The following is a 20,248-nucleotide window of genomic DNA, read 5'->3' on the forward strand; positions in this document are numbered from 1 at the left end:
CCCTCCCTCTTGGAAACCACTGTTCTCTATGTCTGTGAGTCTGTTTCTGTTCTGTCTGACCTATTTAGTATGACAATCTCTAGGTCCACCCATGCTTTGCTGCAAATGGCATTTTTCATTCTTTTTCTGCCTGAGTAATATTCCATTGAGCATATCTACCATGTCATCTTTACCCATTCACTGTCAGTGGACATTTAGATTATTTCTATTTCCTCACTGTTGTAAATAGGACTATTACAAATGTTGGGGTACATGTATCTTTTTTATTACATATTTTTATTAAAATATAGTATATTTACAATGGCCTGCCAATTTTTTGCAATACAGCAAAATGACCCAGTCATATATATACATACCCGTGAGTCTGTTTCTACTCTATAGATAGGTTCATTTGTGTCATACTAATATAAGCGTAAATTTATGTAACTTAAAATTGTAACTACTTATTTTGAGATAACTGTAGATTCATAAGCAGTTGTAAGAAATAATAGAAAGATCCCACAGAAATTTTACCCAATTTCTGTCAATAATAATATCTTACAAACCTACAGTAAAATATTACATCCAGGATATTGACATCAATCCATTCTACTGATCTGGAGCAGATGTCCCCAAAGTTACCTATACTTATTTCTTTTGTGTGTATTTTGTTCTCTGCTGTTTTATCATATGTAGATCAGTGTACCTACTACCACAGTGAAAATACAGAATATTTCCATCACCAAAAGATTTTTACATGCCGCCACATAACCACACGTACATCTCTCCAGCATCCTCTCTTCTGGTCCTTAACCATTAGCAACCACTGCTCTGTTCTTTTATTTGTATGATTTTATCACTGCAAGAATATTTTACTAATAGCTTCCTGTACCATATCACATTTCTGGATTGGCTTTTTCATTCAGAGAAATTCTTTGGAGACTTACCCAACTTACTGCATACATTAATACTCCATTCTTTTTACTGCTGAGCAGTATTCCACATTGTGGATGTACCACAATTTATTTAGTGGTTCACCCTCTGAAGGACATTTAGGTTACTTCCAGTTTGGGGTTATTACAAATAATTCTATTTTTTAAATTTAATTTAATTTTTTTCAATTCTGCTATTAATATTAGTATGTAGCATTTTGTTTTTTAATTAATTTATTTTTTTTCTTTTTAGGGCTGTACCTGTGGCATAAGGAAGTTTCTAGGCTAGGGACTGAATTGGAGCTGCAGCTGCTGGCCTACACCATAGCCACAGCAACACCAAATCTGAGCCACATCTGTGACCTATGCTGCAGCTTACAGCAACACTGGGTTCTTAACCCAAAGAATGAGGCCAAGGATTAAATCCACATCCTCATGGATACTAGTTGGGTTCTTAACCCACTGAGCCACAATGGGAACTCCTGTTTAGGTTTTTATGTAACCATAATTGCTAGGTCATTTGTTGGTTGCTTGTGTAGTGTTATAAACATAGATGCCAACCCATCTTCCCCAGTGGCTGTACCATTTTACATTCCCACCAACAATGTAGAAGTGACCCAGTTTCTCTGCCCTCTCACCAGCATGTGATGTCACAGCTTTTTATTTTAGCTGTTCTGATAGGTTCGTTTAAAGCTTATTTCCCATCTGATAGCATCTTCAATTACATGTCAGTGCATCTCATTTTCTAACTGAATTGTTTTTGTGCTATTGAGTTTTGAGTGTTCTACATGTTCTAAATACTAGTCTTTTGTTATACTGTGATTTGCAAATATCTTCTCTCCATCTGTAATTTGTCTTTCATTCATTTAGCAGTCTCCCGCAGAGCAAAAAGTTTTCATTGTTGAGAAATCCAATTCATCTGTTTTCCTTTTTTATGGATAAGGCTTATAACTATTTGCTAAGAACTATTTGCTTAGTGTTATTAGAGCCCAAAGATTTTCTCCTACTTTTTCCTAAGAGTATTTTTCTAAAGTCTTTACATTTTACATTTAGTACATGATTCGTTTTTAGTTCATTTTTCTCTGGGGTGTGAAGTTTAGGTCCTTTTTTGTTGTTGTCGTTCTGTGGCGCTTTGGCCTGTGGAGTCAAATTCCAGGATCATTTATTGGAAAAAAAAAAAAAAAGAGTTCCCAACATGGCTTGGCAGAAACAGATCTGACTGGCATACATGAGGACGAAGGTTCAATCCCTGGTCTCACTCAGTGGGTTAATAATCCAGCGTTGCCATGAGCTATGGTGCAGGTCACAGATGCAGCTCAGATTTGGCATTGATGTGGCTGTGGTGCAGACCAGCAGCTGCAGCTCCCATTCAACCCCTGGCCTGAGAACCTCCATATGCCGCGGGTGCAGTCCTAAAATAATGACTAAAAAAACCTGTTATTCTTCCCTTAAATGGCTTTTTTTATATTTGCCCAATTAAAAAAAAAAGTTGGGCATAGTGTGTGCAGAGTCGTGCTTGAAACACTGGAATACAGAAGCAGATTTACAAATGAAGAGACAGTGTCATTCTGCTGGAGGGTAATGATGGGTGTCATAATACTCTATGACCGCATCCTTCGTGGGGATTGTTTGCCAAAACTTCAAAAATTTATATGAAATGTTGTATCTAAATTCTTAAGGACCAGCCTTCCAATAGTGTAGAATGCTCACAGGTACATAACCAAACATTTGAACGATGAGATTACCTCCAAGTGGATTAAATCCATGCTACAATCACAGTTCTGGGAGAAGCACCTGCTGTGGACAGACAACTATTCTGCAGTGACTGACAATGCACAGTTTTTAGTGACTGCAATTACTAGCTCATTTATGCTTGCTTTGTAGTTCTTTCCTCCGTTTCTCTTACCATTTATTTATTTATTTATTTATTTATTTATTTATTTATTTATTTTTGTCTTTTTTAGGGCCATACCTTCGGCATATGGAAGTTCCCAGGCTAAGGGTCAAATTGGAGCTTCAGCTACTGGCCTACACCACAGCCACAGCAATGCAGGATCTGAGATGAATCTTTGACCTACACCACAGCTCACAGCAATGCCAGATCGTTAATCCACTGAGCAAGGCCAGGGATCCAACCCGCGTCTTCATGGATACTAGTCAGGCTTGTTACCACTGAACCACAACAGGGAACTTCCTCTCCCCTCTTTTTTAATCATGTTTTTAAGACTTCTTTTTGTGCCAAAATCAGTAAAGTTATACTCTGAAAGCATCTCATCCTTTCAAACAGGCCACCTGAGGCAACTAATTATGCCTCGCATTGGGGTCTCTACTGAGAAATATTCTGTGACTTGAACTAGATATTCTTAAAATGTGGATTTTTATGAAAACTAATATTTAATATTGCTTCTCTCTACATGGCAAAACTGCCTTTTCTGCTATTTAAAAATCCTCAATGACTTTATTCTCTATGGCTCCTTTTTTCATGTGTAGCCAAAATGAAAATGTTTAAATTAACTGTGTTGGAGTTCCCGTCGTGGCGCAGTGGTTAACGAATCCGACTAGGAACCATGGGGTTGCAGGTTCGGTCCCTGCCTTTGCTCAGTGGGTTAACGATCTGGCGTTGCGGTGAGCTGTGTTGTAGGTTGCAGATGTGGCTTGGATCCCACGTTGCTATGGCTCTGGCACAGGCCAGAGGCTACAGCTCCGATTCGACCCCTAGCCTGGGAGCCTCCATATGCCGTGCGAGCGGCCCAAGAAATGACAAAAAAAAAAAAAAATTAACTGTGTTGTACAAATGATACCCAACACAAACTTTTTTTTTTAATTAGTAAGAGTTTTGTTTAAAGTTTTAAGTTTTCAGAGTTCCCATTGTGGCTTGGGGTAATAAACCAAACTAGTATCCATGTCAACTTGTGTTCAATCCCTGGCCTTGCTCAGTGGGTTATGGATCCAGCACTGCTGTGAGTTGTGGTATAGGTTGCAGATGCAGCTCAGATCCCACATTGCCATGCCTGTGGCGTGGGCAAGCAGCTGCAGATCTGATTTGACTCCTAGACTGGGAACTTACATATACCTCAGGTGCAGCACTAAAAAGCAAAAAAAAAAATTAAAAATAAAAATAAAGTTTTGTTTTCATTTTGACTTTTTTTGTAAGGATGTATGTCATGTGTTTAACCTTTATTAACTAATGTTAAAAAAAAAACTGTGACATGTACATAGAATATTACATACTCATGTTCATGTTTAAAGAATGGCTGCTGATGATAAAATAAAAATCAGCTTTCATTTGTCAAAAAAACAAAAACAAAAAACAGTCAGGCATATTTGTGTGAGTCTATTTCCGGTTTACCTCTCTTGTCCCATTGATCTATGAGTATTTTTCTGCATACCACATGCTCTTGATTACTGTAGCACTGTAGTGAGCCTTAAGTATAGGCTTACTCCTTCCACCTCATTCTTTCTTAGGACTTTTTAAAAGGCTATTCTAGGTTCTGTGCCTTTCCATATACATTTTAGACTAATTTTTTCTGTGTCTAAAAAAGTTTTGCTGTGATTTTGATAGGACCGATATTAAACCAATAAATCAATTTGGGGAGAAATTACATTTTTGTTTTATTTAGTCTTCTAATCCGTGAACATATTATGCCTCTTCATTTAGTCAGGTCTTCTCTGATGCCTTTCATTAGGATTTCATAGTTTTTAGCATATGTATACTGTATATATTTTGTTAAGTTTATACTTAAGTAGTTCATTTTCTTTGGAGTAATTGCAAATAACACTGTTTCTAATTTCAATTTGTACCAGTTCACTGTTGATGTATAGAAATGTAATTGATTTGGAGGGTGATATTGTGTGTTGCCATTTTGCTAAACTTTTTTATTATAGGAATGTTCTGTAGATTTTCTAGGAGATGATCAAGCCATTCACAAAAAGGACAGTTTTATTTCTTCCTCTCCAATCTGTATTCCTTTATTTCTTCTCCTTGTTTGTATGTGTGTATGTTGAGGGGAGGTAAAATTGGCTAGAACTTCTGGTACTGTTGAATAGGAGTTGTAAGAGTGGATGTTTTTGCCTTGCACCCAATCTTAGAGGTAACACATTCAGTCTTTCACTATTAAATATGACGTTATCCATAAGTTTTTCATAGATGATTGTATTAGGGTTCTCCAGAGTAATAGAACCAATAGGATGTATAGAGATCTATATAAGGGGAGATATACTATAGGAATTGGCTCACAGCATTATGGAGACTGAGAACTCCCACAGTCTGTTGTCTGCAAATTGGAGTTTCAGGAAAGCCTTTCAATGGTGTAATTCAGTCCAAGGCCAAAGGCCTGAGAATAAGGGGAGCCAATGGTATAAACTCCAGAGTCCAAAGGCCTGAGAACTAGGAGCTCAGTCGTCCAGGGCAGAAGAAGATGGACAGCTCAGCTCAAAAGAGGGAACTGGCTGTCCATCCCTTTTTTACTGCTATTCAAGCCTCAGCAGATTTGATGGTGCCTGCTCACATTGTGAGGGTGGATCCTCTTTATTCAGTCTGTTGAATCGAATGCTAATCTCTTCCAGACATACCCTCACAGACAAACCAAGAAAGAATGTTTTACCAGATATCCAAGAATTTTTTAACTCAGTCAGGGTGACACATAAAATTAGTCATCATAACGCTCTTTATCAAGTTGAAGTAGTTCTCTGCTCTTCCTAACTGCTCAGAGTTTTTTTTTTATCATGAATGGATGTTAGATTTTATCACATTATTTTTCTCCATCCATTAATGTGGTTCGATATATATATTTTTTTCTTAGCCTGTTGATATGTTGGTATATATTGATTTCTTTTCAAATGTTGACCCAGCCTTGGATACCTGGAATAAATCCTTCCTGATCAGGATGAATGACTCTTTTTATATAATGCTGAACTCTAGTTGCTAATATTTTGTTGAGGATTTCTGCATCTAAGTTCAGAGAGATACTAGTCCATAGTAGTCTATAGTTTTTCTTTTGGTATTTTATTTTACTTTATTTATTTATTTATTTATTTATTTATTTATTTATTTATTTATTTATTGTCTTTTTAGGGCCACACCCATGGCATATGGAAGTTCCTAGGCTAGGGGTCGAATTGGAGCTGTTGTTGCCATCCCACATCACAGCCACAGCAACAGGGGATCCTGACCACATTTGTGACCTACACCATAGCTCATGGCAACACCAGATCCTTAATCCACTGAGCAAGATCAGGGATCAAACCCACGTACTCATGAATCCTATTCGGGTTTGTTACCATTGAGCCACTATGGGAACTCATTTTTGTACTTTCTTTGTCTAGGTTAGTATTAATATGGTCTCATAAAGTAAGTTGGGAAGTTCCTTTCTATTCCTTTTTCTGCAAGACATTGAATAAAATTGGTGCTAATTCTTCTTGAAATGCTAAGTAGAATTCTGCAGTGAAACTATCTGGGCATGAAGGCCTTTACCAGAAGGCTTGTAATAAAAATTTAGTTGCCTTAATGATTATGGGATTATTCAGTTTAATCTGTTCTTGGTTGAGTTTTGGTAGTTTGTGGGTTTTTTGAGGAAAAAACACATTTGGTCCATTTGTCATGTTATTGAATTTATGAGCCTTACATTTGAATAGTTTCTTATTATCCCTTTAATAATTGCAGGATGTGCCATGATAGCTCTTGTTTAATTCTGGAATTTGGTTTTTTGTGTAGGTCTTCTCTCTTATTTTTGTTGTTCTTGCTAGAAGATTAACAATTGATTTTTTTTTCAAAACATTCTTTTGTTGAATTTCTCCATTTTGTCCTATTTTTAATTTTATTGAATTCCATTTTAAAAAATTATTTCCTGGAGTTCCCATCGTGGCTCAGTGGTTAACGAATCCGACTAGGAACCATGAGGTTGCAGGTTCAATCCCTGGCCTTGCTCAGTGGGTTAAGTTTCCGGCGTTGCCATGAGCTGTGGTGTAGGTTGCAGATGAGGCTCGGATCCCGTGTTGCTGTGGCTCTGGTGTAGGCCAGCAGCTACAGCTCCAATTGGACCCCTAGCCTGGGAACCTCCATATGCTGTGGGAGCGGCCCAAGAAATGGCAAAAAAGACAAAAAAAAATGAAAAATAATTTCCTTTTGCTTGTTTTGGATTTATTTTGCTTTTATTTTTCCTACTTTCTTAAGGTGGGATCTTATAGATTTAAGAATTTTCCTCTTCCTAATGTAAGAATCTAGTGCTACAAATTTCCCTCTCAGCACTGCCTTAGCTTTTCATATGTTGTATTTTCATTCAGTTCTGTGTATTTTTTACAGCTTCTATTAAAGTATAGCTGATTTACAATGTCGTCCCAATTTCTTCTATACAGCAAAGTGACCCAGTGTGTATACACACACACACATATATATACAAATACACACATATATATACATTGCTTTTCTTATGTTATCTTCCATCATGGTTTATCTCAAGAGATTAGATATAATTCCCTGTGCTATACAGAAGGACCTCATTGCTTATCATTCTAAATGTAACAGTTTATATCTACTAACCCTAACCTACCAGTCCATCCCACTCCCTTCCCCCTCCCCCTTGGCAACAAGTCTGTTCTCCATGTCTGTGAGTCTATTTCTGTTTTGTAAATAGGTTCATTTATCTACATATTTTATATTCAACATACAAGTGATCTCATATGGTATTTGCGCTTCTTTTTCTGATTTACTTCACTTACTCTAGTTGCATCCATGCTGCTGCAAATGGCATTATTTCATTCTTTGTTATTAAGGAGTAGTATTCCATTGTGTATGTGTACCAGATCTTAATCCATTCATCTGACGATGGACATTTAAGTTGCTTCCATGTCTTGGATATTGTGAACAGTGCTGCAATGAACATAGGGGTGCATGTATCTTTTTAAAATATAGCTGATTTACAATGTTCTGCCAGTTTCTGTTATACAGCAAAGTGATCCCGTTATATATATATACACACACACTCTTTTTCATATCATTCCCCATCATACTGTATCCTGAGACTGGACTCAGTTCCCTGTGCTGTTTATTAGGACCTCATTGCCCATACATTCTAAATGTAATAGTTTGCATCTACTAACCCCAAACCCCCAGTTCAACCCACTTCCTCCCAACTTCCCTTTGGCAACCACAAGTCCATTCTCTATGTCCATAAGTTTGTTTCTGTTCTGTAGATAGGTTCACTTGTGCCATATTTTAGATTCCACATATGAGTGATATCATATGGCATTTGTCTTTCTCTTTTTGACTTAATTCACTTAGTATGAGAATCTCTAGTTGCATCCATATTGCTGCAAATGGCATTATTCCATTCTTTGTTATGTCTGAGTAGTATTCCATTCTGTATATATACCACATCTTATCCAACCATCTGTTGATGGACATTTAGGTTGTTTCCATGTCTTGTGAATGCTATTGTGAATAGTACTGCTATGAACTTATGGCTGTATGGATCTTTTTGAGTTATGGTTTTATCTGGATATATGTTCAGGAGTGGTATTGTTAGATCACGTTACACATACACAATGGAATACTACTCAGTAATAACAAAGAATGAAACAATGCCATTTGCAGCAGCATGGATGCAATCAGAGTAAGTGAAGTAAATATATTTAGTTTTCCAAGGAACATTTATACTGTTTCCATAATGGTTGTACCAATTTACATTCCCATCAATAGTGTAGGATTCCCTTTTCTCCAGCATTTGTTGTTTGTAGACTTATTAATGATGGCCATTCTGATTGGTATGAAGTAGTACCTCATTGTAGTTTTGATTTGCATTTCTCTAATAATTAGTGATTTGAGCATTTTTTTTCATGTGTATGCTGGCCATCTGTATGTCTTCTTTGGAGAAATGTCTATTCAGGTCTTTTGCCCATTTTTCCATTGGGTTGTTGGTTTTTTTGTTGTTGAGTTGTATAAGTTGTTTGTATATTTTGGAAATTAAGCCCTTTTTGGTTGCATTGCTTGAAACTATTTTACATAGATCATCTTTTCGGTTTTTCTTTTTATTATTTCCTTTGCTGTACAGAAGCTTGTAAATTTGATTAGGTCCCATTATTTTTGTTCTTATTTCTATTGCCTTGGGAGACTGACCTAAGAAAACATTTTAACAGTTGATATCAGATAATGTTTTGCCTATGTTCTATTCTAGGAGTTTTGTGGTATCTTGCTTATGTTTAAGTCTTTAAGCCATTTTGAGTTTATTTTTGTGCATGGCATGAGGGTGTGATCTCGTTTCATTGATTTACATGCAGCTGTCCAGTTTTGCTAGCACCACTTGCTGAACAGACTGTCTTTTTCCCATTTTATAGTCTTGCCTCATTTTGCAAAGACTAATTGACTTTAGGTGTCTGGGTTTATTTTGGGGCGATCTATTCTGTTCCATTTGTCTGTATGTTTGTTTTTGTACCAGTACCACACTGTCTTGATTATGGTAACTTTGTAATATGGTCTGAATTCTGGGAGAATTTTGCCTCCTGCTTGTTTTTTTGCCCTCGGGATTGCTTTGGCAATTCTCAGTCTTTTATGGTTCCATATAAATTTTTGGATTGTTTGTTCTAGTTCTGTGAAAAAATGTCATGGCTAATTTGATAGGGATCACATTAAATCTGTAGATTGCTTTGGGTAGTATGGCCATTTTAATAATATTAATTCTTCCGATCCAGGAGTACATGATATCTTTTCATTTCTTTGAATCTTCTTTAATTTCCTCGATTAGTGTTTTATAGTTCTTAGCATATAAGTCTTTCACCTCCATAGTCAGATTTACTCCTAGGTATTTAATTTGGGGATGAAATTTTAAAATGTATTTTTTATATTCCTTTTCTAATATTTCATTGTCAGTGTACAGAAATACAACAGATTTTTGAATGTTAGTCTTGTATCCTGCTACTTTGCTGAACTCTTTTATCAATTTGAGTAGTTTTTGTGTGGAGTTCTTAGGGTTTTCTTAGGGTTTCTATTTCTGTATAGAAATACATGTCATGCATATATTGAGAATTTTACCTCTTTTCTTCCAATTTATATATCTTTTATCTCTTTTATTTGTCTGTTTAAAAATATAGAATGCTTCACAAATTTGCATGTCATCTTTGTGCATAGGCAATGCTAGTTTTCTCTGTATTGTTCCAATTTCAGTAAATATCCTGCTGAAGCAAGTCCTGATACTGTGTATTTTTTAAATTTACCTTGGACTTCCTCTTCAACCCATGGAAATGTATTGTTTAATTTCCAACTGATAGTGCACTTTCTTATTTTTTGTTATTGGTTTCCAATTGATTCTAATATAGGTAGAGAACATACTCTATGATATCAGTTGTTTCACATTTGTGGAGTTATGTTTTGTAACTCAGGTGAAGTTCCTGTCCTGGTGAATGTTCTGTATTTAAAAAGATTGTGTATTCTACTGCATTGGGAAGAGGGTTCTATAAATGTCAATTTGATCTAGTTGACTGCTTGTGTTGCTCAGTTATTGTACATCTTTGTTAATTTTCTGCCTAGTAGTTTTATCAGTTGCTGATAGTGAGTTTTGTCATCTTCCAACTATAACTATGAATTTTTCTATTTCATTTTTTTTTCTTTTTTTTTCTTTGCTTTTTAGTGCCCCACTTGTGGCATATGGAGGTTCTCAGGCTAGGGGTCAAATAAGAGCTGTAGCTGCTGCCTATGCCACAGCCACAGCAATGCCAGATCTGAGCCATGTCTGTGAGCTACACCACAGCTCACAGCAAGGCCAGATCCTTAACCCACTGAGTGAGGCCAGAGATTAAACCTGCATCCTCATGGATGCTAGTCAGATTCATTTCCACTGAGCCATGAAGGGAACTCCTCTATTTCTTTTTTGAGCTCTGTTTTTCTTTCATGTAGCTTGAAGCTCTATTATTTCTTGCATGCACATCTAAGATTGTTAAGATCTTCTTGTTGGATTTATTATTTTATCATTATTGAACTTCATTCTTTGCCTCTGGTAGATTTTTTTTTCCTCTGAAGTTTAATTTCCCTGATAGTAATATAACCACTCCTGCTTTTTTAAGTTAATATTAGCAGGTATGTCTTTTTCCATCTTTTTACTTCTAACCTAAGTATTACAATATAAACAAGTTAACTAATAACTGCATACTGTATAGAAACTCCATTTCTAATGGAGTATTGAAACTCTATTTCCATTTATACACCTGTCTCTTAAAATATAATATCTCAAACATTTCCATGCCAAACCCCCAGTTCATCCCTCCCCCCACAATCTATCTCCTTTGGTAACCATGAGTTTTTCAAACTCTATGATTCAGTTTCCTTTCTGCAAAGTTCATTATATCCTTTTTTTAGATTCCACATATAAGTGATAGCATATGATGTCTGTCTCACTGACTAACATCACTTAGCATGATAATTTCTAGGCTCATCCACGTTGCTGCAAATGCCATTATTTCATTTCTTTTTATGGTTGAGTAATATTCTATTGTGTATATGTACCACATCTTCTTTATCTATTCCTCTGTAGATGGACATTTAGGTCGCTTCCTTGTCTTGCTTATTGTAAAGAGTGCTGCAATGAATATTGGGGTACAAGTGTCTTTTGAGTCATAGTTTTCTCTGGATAGATGCCCAGGAGTGGGATTGCTGGATCGTATGGTAATTCTATTTTTAGTTTTTAGAGGAACCTCCATACTGTGTTCCTTACTGACTGCACCAACTTACATTCCCTCCAACAGCATAGGAGGATTCCCTTTACTCCACACTTTAGTTGAATGATCTTTTAACAGCATTTGAAAAATGCATCACTTTCTTCTGGTCTCCATGGCTTCAGATGAGAAAAGGCCGTCATTCAAATATGTGTTCCTTTGTATGTAATGCTTCATTTCTCTCTGGTTGGTTTAAGATTTTTTTCCCTTGGTTTCAGTTTTCTGAGGCTTAATTATGATGTATTTTGCCTTGGGTTTCTTTGGATTTTTCCTATGATTCATTCAGCTTCTTTAATCTATAGTTTATCTCTTGTCAAATTTGAGAATTCTTCAGCCATTATTTGTTTAAAAATTCTTTCTCTTCTTCCCTTTCTCCTCTCCTTCCAAGACTTTAATGACACAAATGTTCCTGAGGCTATGATAATTTTTTTATTTTTTCTGTTGTTCAGAATTCTATTGACTTGTCCTCAAGTTTCCTGAATCTATCTCTGTTCTCTTCATTCTGCTGTTCAACCCATCTATTCAGTTTTATTTCAGTTAGGATACTTTTCAATCCTCTGATTTCCGTTTTGTTCCTTTTTAAAAACTTTTTTTGAGGTTTTATAGTTTTTAATGTGTTTCAAGTGTATTTATAATTTTTGTAAAAGCAGCTTTATGGTGGATGCTTCAAAATCTTTGTCAAATTGTTCTGATTCTTCTCAGTATTTGCATCAACTTAATGTTTTTTCCCACTCTATTTGTGATTTCTCATATAAGTTAGTGTGACAAGTGATTTTCTATTGTATTGTAGGCATTCTGGATATTTTGTTAGGAGAGTCTTAATCCTATTTAAATATTCTCTTTTAGCAAGAGTTTGCCCTATTTAGGTTTAGTATGTAGGTCTGGCCTATTTTATTGGCTGCAATTCCAATGACAATTTAGTTTTCTGAGATTTTGCAATTCTGATTTGCTTTATTATTCTGCTCAAGCTCTCCCTTGATCCCCGTTGATGCTGTCTGAGGGTCCAGAAATGGCTTTCCTGGTCTTCCTGGTATTGTTAGGTGGGTGCGTGAATCCCAACCCTAGAACTAAGAGCACTTCCCCTAGCTGTTCTCTGACTACCCACTGCTGTTGAGCTCCCCACACTGTCTCTGCCATTGCCATTGGTGGAGCGAAGTGCCTATCTGGGCCACTTTCTGCCACTGGGAAGGGCCAAAGCCATGGGGTCTGGGAGGTTCTCTGCCTTTGGGTAGAGGATTGGGAAACATCAGTGCTGTGTTGCTTTCTACGGCTGGGTAGAGGACCAGAAGACACCAAGACTGTTGACACCACCTGTGCAGTCAGAGGGGGCACCTGCTCCTGGCAGATGTGTTGCAGGGAGTGGTTTGGCTTGACTGGGTTCTGCTGTTGGCAGATTAGCCAGCTCTTGCTAATAGTTGAGGGGTGGGAGGTCATGGCTTGGACTACCCAGGATCTGTTATGGCTACTACTGCAGGCAGGTCAGGCCACTCCTGCCACTGAGGATAGATCTTCTTGCTAAAACCCTACCGGACTTTCCCTTCCTGGAACTTTGGAAAGAGAGTGGTCTCTGTTTTCTTAGATTCTGGATTTTTCTATTTGAAATCCATTAATTATAGGACCAAACTAATGACCAAGTTGTTTATGCCTTCTCTAAGATCTGGAGCCCATGCTATGAACCACTTCCTTACCAGACTCTCATACACTGAGCCAATATTCCCCCTGCCCTCAATCACCTCAGGGCCAGCACCTACCCCAGAGCCTGCTGTAATTATTCAGAGTTGCCAATCCTAAGCCATTTACCTTGTCCTGTCTTGTCTTTCTCTCAGAAAACCCAATAAAAGTTCTAGCCTAGGCTTTCCCACTTGCTCCTTCTGCCTCCTGACCAACACTGATGCTTCCCCATGTGGCCTTCTGTGACACGGCATGCCTTTTTCTATTAGAAGCCATATGCAATCAAAATTTTCTCAGTGGCATAAGCTCCTCCGTGTCATCACTCAGTCACTGCTGTGAGTTAAAGTTCGGCACACAGATGAAACAGAGGGCAAGCTTTTCTTCTTTCTTTTCCTTCATTCTTCCTTCCTACTTCCCACCTCCCTCCGTTCTTTCCTTCCTATCTTTCTGCCTGTTGATGGTTCCAAGTTACTGTTCTCTCTGATTCCTAGTCCAGAATATTTGGGAGTTAAAAAGAAAACTCAGGAACAAATTCTAGACCTTATTTAAATCTTAAATTTAAAGGTGGACTTGGGAGTTCCTGTCGTGGCTCAGCAGTAACTGACCCAACTAGTATCTGTGAGGACATGGGTTCCATCTCTGACCTTGCTCAACGGGTTAAGGATCTGGCATTGCCAGTGAGCTGTAGTGTAGGTCGCAGACATGGTTTGGATCCTGCATTGCTGTGGCTATGGCGTAGACAGGCAGCTGTAGCTCTGATTCGAACCCTAGCCTGGGAATTTCCATATGCCTAGGGTGCAGCCCTAAAAAAGACAAAAAAATAAAAATAAAAGAATATAACTCTTCATATTTGCTATATATGTTTCTTTCAGCTTCTTAAAGACCTCACTCCATTGTCTCCTGGCTTGCCTGGTTTCTGATAAGATTTCTGCTCTAATTCTTATTGTTGGTTTTCTCTGGGCATTGTTTCTTTTTATTCTAGCTGCTTTCAAGATTTTCTCTTCGTCTTTTGTTTCCAGAAGTTTGAATATGGTAGGCCTAAGTGTGAGCTTTTGTTCTTCTGTATTTATGTTTTTTGAGCTGTATGGATCTGTGGTTTGATACCTGTCACTAATATGGGAAAATTATTGGACTTACTGCTTCAAATATTTATTCTAGCTCTCTTCTCCTTCTAAGACTCCAATTAGGCCTATTTGATCATTTGATACTGGCCTGGAAATTTGGGTTTCCTCTCTCCCTGCAGATGCCTATCTATCCTCATATTTTGGGTAATTTTCTCTGCAACCTCAGCGCTCTGCTAGCTCCAAAAAAGTTATGAATGTGAAGCTAATTTGGTATTTTCATTCTAAGAGTGGAGCTCACTTTCCTATCAGGGCAGACACTGCAATCAGAATGGAGTTTTTAGGAGTTCCCATCGTGGCCTAGCAGAAACAAATGTAACTTAGGAACCATGAGGTTGAGGGTTTGATCCCTGGCCTTGCTCAGTGGGTTAAGGATACAGTGTTGCCCTGAGCTGTGGTATAGGTCGAAGACTTGGCTCGGATCTAGTGTTGCCATGGCTGTAGCACAGGCCATTGGCTGCAGCTCCAGTTAGACCCCTAGCCTGAGTATGGCCTAGGAGCCATGAGATTGTGGGTTCGATCCCTGGCCTCACTCAGGGGGTTAAGGATCTGGCGTTGCTGTGAGCTGTGGTGCAGCTTGCAGATGCAGCTCAGATCCTGTGTTGCTGTAGCTGTGGTGTGGGTCGGCAGCTGTAGCTCCAATTGGACCCCTAGCCTGGGAATCTCCATATGCCATGGTTGCGGCCCTAAAAAAAAAAAAAAAAAAAAGGAATGGAGTTTTTAAAATGCTAATCTCCTCACATGGCTTCATTTACAAATGAGGATACTGAGGTGCAGAAAGAGGACCTTATTATTTGTGCTGGGAATTTGGCACAACTTCAAATTCCCATCACAAGGATAGTCAATCATTTTTTACCGCTTAAAACTGTAGTTAAAGGCCCACTTCCCACTGGGGAGGGATGCTAGGCTAATTTCTCAGCTGATCTAATTCACAGCTTGGGGCACTCAGTGGGACAAGGGCTTGGGGACCCACCTGAAAGCAGGAAGCCGGATAATATAGTGGCTTTGGTAGGTGCCTGGCGGTTAGATACCAAAGTGCAATAGAGAAGAAACTGAACAACCATGGTAGTTTTCTGACTGGCCTCACAGCGGCCATGGTGACTTTAAAGCTACCTCCCATCACATTACTCCCTGTTTCAAATTCTGTTTTGGTTTCCTCTTTGAACTCAGAATAAAACCCAGCTCTTCACCCCACCTTCCAGTCTCACAGTACTGGCCTTTGCCTCCTCTTCCCCTCACCATGAGGTCCCAAGGACCCACTCTTTGGGTTCCCTTGAGCCAAGGTCTCTGGACCACAGGGTCTTCACACAGGCCTGTCCCTCAATCTGGAATGCTCTCCTCCCTCAACTTTCCTAGGGCTGGCCCTGCTCAGCCTTCATGCCTCTGCTTAATCACCTCCTGGAGAGCTCTTCTCTAATCTCTCATTGCTCCCAGGCTTTCTCCCTTCCTAACCCTCCTCTCAATTTTTAGTTACATATGCACATGTCCTGTTTGATATGTGTATGTGTGTGTTTGGGGGCAGTGATGAGGGCTGCTTGCAACACAATGTGCTAAGTGATAAGAGAGCATTGTAGGAGTTCCCTGGTGGCCTACTTCAGATCCCATGTTGCTGTGGCTGTGGTGTAGGCCAGCAGCCACAGCTCCGATTTGACCCCTTGCCTAGGAACCTCCGTATGACTCCATATGGGGGTGTGGCCCTAAAAAGACCAAAAGAATCCCACCAAACTCATGAGAGTTCCCTTGTGGCACAGTAAGTTAAAGATCTGTCATTGTCACTACTGTGGCTTGGGACACTATTATGGCACGGGTTCAGTCCCTGGCCCAGGAACTTTCACACGCCACAGGCACAGCCAAAAAACCAAAAACCAACCAACAAACAAAAAGAAAACATAAAACATGTCATCTCTGTCTTAAAATATTCTCACAAATTGGAAATGCCAGAACCATAAAAACTTGCATCACAGTTCTAGTGAACACAATCAGTTGAAAATGTGCATGTACTACCTTTGAATATTATATTTGAGAAAATGTCCTATGGATATAAAATGCTTATATGATCACAGCCACAGAGCTGTAATAATCATGGTTGCAGTGGTAAGCTCGCATTGTTCTACATTCCTCCAATATTCTCTTTGTGGTCACTCTGTAGTCCTCTGCTAGATACTATGGGAGGTAAAGATGTATGACATCATTTCTGTCCCGGGTGTTTGTGACCAGACCGGTGTGCAGCAAATGACAGAATAGGGTGGCTAGTCTCTATGTTTAACCTGAGGCAGTTGATATTATAGAGTGTAGGAGTATGTTTAGAATTTTCAGAGGGCAAGATATCCTTACTTCATCTTCCCAAAAATCTAGAAAGATAAGCACACTTGGTGTTGTGAAGCCCTTGACAGATGTGTAGACTAAGGCAAGTGAGGAAAACAGGCCTGTGCCCCACCTTCTGCCCATGGAGAAGCCCAGGGCCTTTCTCTGCAACGTGTCTTATCCACATGACAATCTGGAAGGTGTCACACAGTCCTCATGCTCCGTGCTATGTTGCTAGAAACTCTCACATGGGCTAAAATCAAGTTGTCAGCAGGGCTGTGCTCCCTTATGGAGGCTCTAGGAGACAGATTTCCATTCTTTCTTGTTGTGATAGCATTTAAGATCTAATTTCTAAGGGGAGAATCTGTATACTTGCTTCTTCGAGCTCCTGGAGACTGCGCACATTCCTTGGTTTGTGGCCCCTCCTTCAATCACTCTGATTTCTGCTTCCAGGATCATATCTTCTCTGACTCTCCTGCCTTGGTTTTTCTCTTATAAGGACTCTTATGATTACACTGGGCCTACCCAGATAATCCAGGAAAATCTCCTCAAGATTTTTAACATAATCACACCTGCCAAGTCCCTCTTGCCTTAGCAGGTAATAGTCACAGGCTCCAGGAATTAGGACATGGGCATCTTTTGGTAAAGAGAGGCATTATTATGTCTAACACAGTCTAGAAGAAACAATTCAAAAAAAAGTTAGTGACTTTTGGTTGCAAAATTTTTAAAATTCAACTTGCAAAGTTTTGTTTTTTGTTTTTTGTTGTTGTTGTTGTTTTTGCTTTTTAGGGCCACATCTGCGGCCTGTGAAGGTTCACAGGCTAGGGGTCTATTTGGAGCTACAGCTGCTGGCCTACACCACAGCCACAGCAAAGCCAGATCTGGGCTACATCTGTGACCTACACCACAGCTCACGGTAACGTCGGATCCTTAACCCACTGAGTAAGGCCAGGGATCGAACCCACAACCTCGTGATTCCTAGTCCGATTCATTTCCGCTGCGCCACAATGGGAACTCCTCAACTTGCAAAGGTTTTAAAATTTGACACACACACACACACAAAAACCATGATCTGGAAAAAGCAATCAATAAATTGGTAGCCTTCATCAAAATTAAAACCTTTTGGGAGTTTCCTGGTGGCTCAGTAGTTTAAGGATCAAGTATTGTCACTGCTGTGGCTTCGGTCATTGCTGTGGTCCTGATTCGATCCCTAGCCCAGGAACTTCCACAGTGCTGCAGGTATGGCCAAAAAAGAAAAAGAAAAAAATTAAAATGTTTTGCTTAAAAAAATATATTGTTAATAAAAAGGCAAGCTGCAGACTGAAAGAAACTCTGCAAGACGTATATCCAATGAAAGGCTTATATCTGGATATACAGTCTTGCAGTTCCATAGGAACACAATCTAATTTCTTTTAATGGGCAAAAAATCTGAACTAACACTTCACAGAAGATGTACAGATTGGAGAAGCTGTATGAAAAGATGCTCAACATCATATGTCATTAGGAAAATGCAGATTAAGACCACTGCGAAATACTGCTTCACACCCACCAGGATGGCTTAAATGAACAAAAGTGACCATCACAGTTGTGGGTGAGGATGTGGAGCTGGACTCTCATTCACTGCTGGGGGTGGTGTAAAAGGGAGTGGAGAACAGTTTGCAGCTTCTTAAGAAGAAGTTAAACATATACCCCTATCATGTGGCCCAGTCATTCCAGTCCTCAGGACTGACTCAAGAGAAATGAAAGCACACATCTATACAGACTTGTACAGCTTTATTCGAAAAGCTGAAAACTAGAAACAACTCAAAAGTACCTCAGCAGGCAAGGGGATAAACACCTACTGGTGTATCTATACAACAGAACACTACTCAGCAATAAGACGACACATGCAGCATAGATGAATCTCAGAATAATTGTGCTGAGTGAAAAAAAGGCAGACAGAAAATACATACTGTATGATTCCATTTATATGGAATTCTAGAAAATGCCAATTATTCTATAGTAGCAGAAAGCAGCTAAATATTGCCTAGGGATGGAGGCAGGATGAAAGTGAAGGATTACAGAGAAGCAAGAAGGAACTTCTAGAAGCAAGAGAAAAGCTCATTATCTAGATCGTGGTCATAGTTTCATAGATTAATTTAATTGGACACTTGAAATACGTGCAGTTTACTTTATGTCAATTATACCTCAATAAAGGTTTAGGAAAAATAGTGAAAGGCAGGGAAGGAAGAGGTGAGAAAAGAAGGGAGGCAGACAGACCAGAGTTTTGGATTTGGTGATGCAGAGGTCACTGGAGGGCCTCTGCCAGACTGATTTCATTGGGTGAGTAGAGAGACAGCCAGACCTTGGTGAGCAGAGAGAAGGGAATTTCTGATTCTACCATACTGCAGACTAGGTTATTTCCCAACATGCTTCCTGCAGCAAAAACACATAGAAATAAAGTGTAACATTCCTTTAAACATACACTCTTAAACCATTGTTGGGCTCACATTTTTAAAAAAAGGAAATTCCTGGGGCGGGGGGTGGGAGAAAGTTTTGTAATTAAAAAATTACAACATGAAAGTTGAGAGCTAAGTTTTATTTGAGGTGAAATTAGGACTTAGGCCCAAGAGACAGCATCTCAGGTAGCCCCAAGAAACCACTGGACATCAATCATTATTGTAGGGTTTTATTGTTTTTCTAGATATGAGGAGATGCAAGAATTGGGTTCATAAAGTCTTTTAAAATATCTAACTATCTGAACACCAGTTCTACCAGTTTTCCGGGAGAAAAGAGTGCCTCACTCCTGGTCTCCATCCTGAGCTCCTTTCAGGGTGCTTCTGGTCAGCAGCTGCAGTGGCTCATGTTTCACTCCATGTAGAGGCTGATGGCAAGTGCCAAAATTTATTTGAGTTCTCAAAACCCAAATAAATGCCCACTGGTTAAACTCTCTGGTTAAGTGATTGAAATATTGGACCTTGAAAACCTGCTGCCGAAACTCGGCCTCTGTCCACTGTTGCTGAATAGCAACACAGAAACCGAGTTTTTGGTGAAGGAGAAAAAGATAGCTTTATTGCTTTGCCAGGCAAAGGGGGCCACAGCAGGCTAATGCCTTAAAGACTGTGCTCCCCTTGGGAGAGATTAGGTGATTTTATAGTTTGGGGAGTGGGAAATAGGACCATAGATAAGAATCAGGGTAGAGGCAAGTTTGTGTTGTTTCTCAAAGCTGGTGTTTAGTGGCTCCAAGACTGGTTCTGGTGGTCCTCCTCCTTCCCAGGAATGAAGAAAGCTTCATCAAGTAGTTCTTCCATTTGTTGGGGGTTTTAGTTCTGCAGAAAGGCTCAAAGATATTGTTATGTATATTCCTTGAGGAGGACCCAGGACCCTGCCCCAAGGCTGCACTCTTGACTTCTCCTCCCTGGTCTCTGCATCCCCTCCCTTCCCTGGTTAGCAGCTGCCCTTTGGAACTTAAGGAAGGTCATGGAAGCTGAGGCTTATTCCCTAAAAACAAGAGATGGAAGACACAGAAAGGCTTGTGTGTCCAGGAGCCCCACAGGACCC

General features: G+C 39.2%; 1 protein-coding gene and 1 non-coding gene across 2 annotated transcripts in view; one reads left to right on the forward strand and one right to left on the reverse strand.

The window, feature by feature from the left end:
- ARHGEF4 (Rho guanine nucleotide exchange factor 4) overlaps window positions 1–20,248 on the forward strand; it is a 264,639-nt gene that overhangs the window by 82,726 nt on the left and 161,665 nt on the right.
- Window positions 9,986–10,090, reverse strand: LOC125123742 (U6 spliceosomal RNA). The gene has a single exon (XR_007134131.1). It is a non-coding gene; the product is annotated as a U6 spliceosomal RNA (small nuclear RNA).

This window comes from Phacochoerus africanus, chromosome 3, assembly GCF_016906955.1.
Source record: "Phacochoerus africanus isolate WHEZ1 chromosome 3, ROS_Pafr_v1, whole genome shotgun sequence".
NCBI classification, from domain to species: domain Eukaryota; kingdom Metazoa; phylum Chordata; class Mammalia; order Artiodactyla; family Suidae; genus Phacochoerus; species Phacochoerus africanus.